The sequence below is a fragment of the Carcharhinus amblyrhynchos genome, unplaced genomic scaffold, assembly GCF_965287045.1.
Source record: "Carcharhinus amblyrhynchos unplaced genomic scaffold, sCarAmb.v2.hapA scaffold_47, whole genome shotgun sequence".
Lineage (NCBI taxonomy): Eukaryota > Metazoa > Chordata > Chondrichthyes > Carcharhiniformes > Carcharhinidae > Carcharhinus > Carcharhinus amblyrhynchos.
In genome coordinates this window covers 360,090-365,285 of record NW_027649788.1, presented here as the reverse complement: position 1 = coordinate 365,285, position 5,196 = coordinate 360,090, and the positions used below count along the sequence as shown (strand labels likewise).

General features: G+C 45.4%; 1 pseudogene; it reads right to left on the bottom strand.

Annotated features, from left to right (window-relative positions):
* Positions 1-2,747: 2,747 nt before the first annotated feature.
* On the bottom strand, positions 2,748-3,070 carry LOC145337375 (large ribosomal subunit protein eL42-like; annotated as a pseudogene).
* Positions 3,071-5,196: the final 2,126 nt, after the last annotated feature.

Below are 5,196 nucleotides of genomic sequence, written 5' to 3'. Positions count from 1 at the left end.
ATTTGGACTCACATAAAAGATTTCCCAATGACTTGTGGTCTGTTAATCGGGTGAACGAATGACTATAGAGGTTGGAATAGAATCTTTCGACCGCCAAAACAACAGTCAGATCTCTTTTTGTCCTCGTGTGAATATTCCATATCAGCCTTTTTTTCTGAAACCAATGGCCTTTCAGACCCGCCCTCCATTAAATGAATTGATTAGAGACAGTCAGCATGGTTTTGTAGCGGGTAGGTCGTGCCTTACTAACCTTATTGAGTTTTTTGAGAAAGTGACCAAAGAGGTGGATAGGGGTAAGGCAGTTGACGTGGTGTATATGGATTTTAGTAAGGCGTTTGATAAGGTTCACCATGGTAGGCTTCTGCACAAAATGCAGATGTATGGGATTGGGCGTGATCTAGGGAATTGGATCAGGAATTGGCTAGCGGATAGGAGACAGCGGGTGGTGGTTGATGGTAAATATTCATCATGGAGTTCGGTTACGAGTGGTGTGCCTCAGGGATCTGTTTTGGGGCCACTGCTGTTTGTAATTTTTATTAATGATCTGGATGAGGGTATAGTTAGGTGGATTAGTAAGTTTGCTGATGACACCAAAGTCGGAGGTGTGGTAGATTGTGAGGAAGGATGTCATAGTTTGCAGGAAGACTTAGACAGGTTGCAGAGCTGGGCCGAGAGGTGGCGGATGGAGTTTAATGCGGAGAAGTGTGAGGTAATTCACTTTGGTAGGAATAACAGATGTGTTGAGTATAGGGCTAACGGGAGGACTTTGAATAGTGTGGAGGAGCAGAGGGATCTAGGTGTATGTGTACATAGATCCCTGAAAGTTGGGAATCAAGTAGATAAGGTTGTTAAGAAGGCATACGGTGTCTTGGCGTTTATTGGTAGGGGGATTGAATTTAGGAGTCGTAGCGTCATGTTGCAACTGTACACAACTCTGGTGCGGCCGCACTTGGAGAATTGTGTGCAGTTCTGGTCCCCACATTACAGGAAGGATGTGGAGGCTTTGGAGAGGGTGCAGAGGAGGTTTACCAGGATGTTGCCTGGTATGGAGGGGAGGTCATATGAGGAGAGACTGAGGGATTTGGGGTTGTTTTCGCTGGAAAGAAGGCGGCTAAGAGGGGATCTTATTGAAACATATAAGATGATTAGAGGTTTAGATAGGGTGGACAGTGATAGCCTTTTTCCTCGGATGGAGAAAGCTAGCACGAGGGGGCATGGCTTTAAATTAAGGCGGGGTAGTTATAGGACGGATGTCAGAGGTAGGTTCTTTACCCAGAGGGTGGTGAGGGATTGGAATGCCCTGCCTGCTGCGGTTGTAAATGCGCCTAGTTTGGGGACGTTTAAGAGATCCATGGATAGGTTTATGGACGAAAAGGGATTGGTTTAGGTTAGTGGGTCATTGTTTTTTAACTGGTCGGCGCTACATCGTGGGCCGAAGGGCCTGTTCTGCGCTGTAATGTTCTATGTTCTATGTTCCATTAATGTCCCTGCAGATCCGTCGATTTCAATAAGTTATTCAGATTCTTGGACTCTTTTCGCTCTGCACACATTCTATACTTGCACAATTCTAGGATAATGGAATGTGAGATCTGAAACTGATTTTAAAAATCTCCTGAGTCCCCCTGAGGAAACATTACAAGACACATATTATCCTTGCATTTCCACTGAACTCAAACAGTTTGATTTTAAATTGCCCTCTATTCTTAGCAGTCTCTGGTATGCTTATGTCGCCGTTTCATCTCTTTATTAGAAACATTAAAGATTCAGTTTCTATCATTCCATCTTTCTGGCAAGGCTGTACACTACAGTCATTTTTTTTTCCATCAATTTGATGTTCCCCACTCACATTTCCACTTTTCATGTGTGACACTTCCCTTCCCTTTCCCGAATTCTCCATCTCAATATCAGCGAATAGACACGGATGAATACTTACTATAAACCAGAATTCCAAATGGACATTGACCGAACTTCCTCTTAGTCTGCTTCTATACAGCCTTTGAATAATGTTCCCTTAACCTGTGTGTTTGTTTGGATGATGCAACGTCTGAGCTTCTGACATTGATTTCTCAACCTCAGAAGTTGACTCCCCGCACTATAGTTTGAAAAGATGATGCCGTTATGCTGCATTTCCCAGAATACTGTCTTCATCCCTTGCCCTCCAGAAAGGAATCTAGCATTTCACTCATTCCTTCCTTCAAACCTCAACTCCACCACATGCAACACATCTGATGCTCCAATCTCAAAATGTTCAACTTTACTCACCAACCACTAGATTATTTTTGGTAAAAGCTGAGGATCGACCTGATAGATGTTCACACAATTATGAGACCAATCTGCAGAATGTCTTGTCAGAGTCTTTTTATCTCAGGGTATAAATGCCAATTGCTACAGGACATTTTTTTGGGATAACGGGGAAAGTTTAAACGAGATGTGAGAGGCAAGATTTTTCTTCACAGAGAGGGTGGTAAGTACCTGTATTTCGCTGACGGAGGGGATGTCAGAAGCAGATGTAATAGCAATGGTTACAAAAAAAACATCTTGACAGATAGATACATGAATAAACAGGGAATACAGAGATACAGGCTGCGTAGATGCAAAACAAAATCATTAGTTTAGAAAAGTATCATTTGTCGCCACAGGCTTGACCGGACAAACGACATTTCCTTTCCGGGCCTCTCCCTGTGTTTTTTTTTAACTTTTGAGATGTTTTATTGTGAATTGGTTCTCCAACAAACGAAGAATGCAGCTTAGAACTGGATGACTTGGCTCTTCCTCTGCTTATCTCCTCCCAGCTCAAAGTGCTTGCATCTCTTCATGGCCAGCATTCTCTCTGACCCACAGTTGGGCTCCACACACTCCAATCTCAGCACAATCTTCTTTGTGGTCTTAGCCTTTTCCCCAAATATAGGTTTTGTCAGTCCACCATAACCTCTCTGCTTTCTGTCATAACATCTCTTACCCTGTGTGTATTAGGAATCCTTTCCCTTCTTGTACTGGGTAACCTTGTGGGGCTGGTGCCTCCGATTTTTTTTTTGCAATATGTCCTCCGGGTCTTTGGTACGTTGACCATTTTCCCAAACCGGGCGGTGAGCGGAAAAAAAGCTCAGGCCTCTCCCTGTTCCTCTTCAATTTCAAAACAATAGAGAGTCTTCAATCACACCCAGGATAGGATTATTTGCAGACGTCCACCGAACTCCAGCCAACACAACCCTCCTCCCCTTCCTTCCCATGAACATGCAGGACATAGAACACGTGTCCTTTTAAGAACATAACATAAGAACATAAGAAATAGGAGCAGGAGTAGGCCAACTAGCCCTTCGAGCCTGCCCCGCCATTCAATAAGATCATGGCTGATCTGTCTTGGCTCAGCTCCACATTCCCGCCCTCTCCCCATAACCCTTAATCCCCTCGCTTATCAAAAACCCATCAACCCGCGTCTTAAAAATATTTAGCGAGGCAGCCTCCACCACTTCAACGGGCAGAGAATTCCAGAGATTCACCACCCTTTGAGTGAAGAAGTTCCTCCTCAACTCCGTTCTAAACCGCCCCCCCTTTATCTTGAGGCTGTGCCCCCTAGTCCTACTGTCCTTTCTGAGTGGGAAGAGTCTCTCCACCTCTATCCTATCCATCCCATTCATCATCTTATACGTCTCAATGAGATCTCCCCTCATTCTTCTAAACTCTAACGAGTACAAGCCTAATTTATTCAGCCTCTCCTCATAGCTCAACCCGCTCAACTCCAGCATCAGCCTAGTAAACCTCCTCTGCACTCCCTCCAAGGCCAAAATATCCTTGCGTAAGTGCGGCGACCAAAACTGCACACAGTACTCCAGCTGCAGCCTCACCAATGCCCTATACAGCCGCAGCAAGACCTCCCTACTTTTATATTCAATCCCCCTCGCTATGAAGGCCAGCATCCCATTCGCCTTCCTGACCACCTGCTGCACCTGCAAGCTGGGATTTTGCGACTCATGCACAAGGACCCCGAGGTCCCTCTGCACCGTCGCCTGCTACAGTTTTTCTCCACGTAAGTAAGAATCCTTCCTACCATTATTCCTACCAAAGTGGACCACCTCGCATTTGCCAACATTAAATTCCATTTGCCAGTTCCTGGCCCATTTGCCCAGCCTATCTAGATCCTTCTGCAGACTCTCCACACCCTCCGCACAATTTGCTGTTCCACCAATCTTGGTGTCATCAGCAAATTTCGACACCCTACACTCGGTTCCCTCCTCCAGATCATCTATATAAATGGTAAATAGCTGAGGCCCCAGCACCGACCCCTGGGGCACTCCACTAGTCACCAACCGCCAATCCGAATAGCACCCAGCGTCGAGATCTTTGCATTTTTAGGTGTCCAGATCACCAACAACCTGTCCCGGTCCCCCTATGATGACATTGTAAATTAAGAAAGCCCATCAATGCCTCTACTTTCTCAGAAGGCTAAGGAACTTTGGCATGTCAGCTACGAATCTCACCAACTTTTGCAGATGCACCATAGAAAACATTATTTCTCGTTGTTTCACAGCTTGGTATGGCTCCTGCTCTGCCCAAGAAGCAAGGTTATGAATTTAGCCCAATCCATCATGCAAACATAAGAACATAAGAAATAGGATCAGGAGTAGGCCATCTAGCCCTTCGAGCCTGCCCCGCCATTCAATAAGATCATGGCTGATCTGTCGTGGCTCAGTTCCACATTCCCGCCCTCTCCCCATAACCCTTAATCCCCTCGCTTCAACGGGCAGAGAATTCCAGACATTCACCACCCTTTGAGTGAAGAAGTTCCTCCTCAACTCCGTTCTAAACCGCCCCCCCTTTATCTTGAGGCTTTGCCCCCTAGTCCTAATGTCCTTTCTGAGCGGGAAGAGCCTCTCCACCTCTATCCTATCCATCCCATTCATCATCTTATACGTCTCAATGAGATCTCCCCTCATTCTTCTAAACTCTAACGAGTACAAGCCTAGTTTATTCAGCCTCTCCTCATAGCTCAACCCCCTCAACTCCGGCATCAGCCTAGTAAACCTCCTCTGCACTCCCTCCAAGGCCAAAAGATCCATAATATGTTAGCAAATATTTAAAAAAAGCCTAATTTACTGAGCGTGGAACTATATACAACACTAAAGGATGTTAGGCTTTAGTTACCCAGTTGATTGGGAAGACTAAGAATATTGGGTGAAGCCTTGGACGCCTTATTTA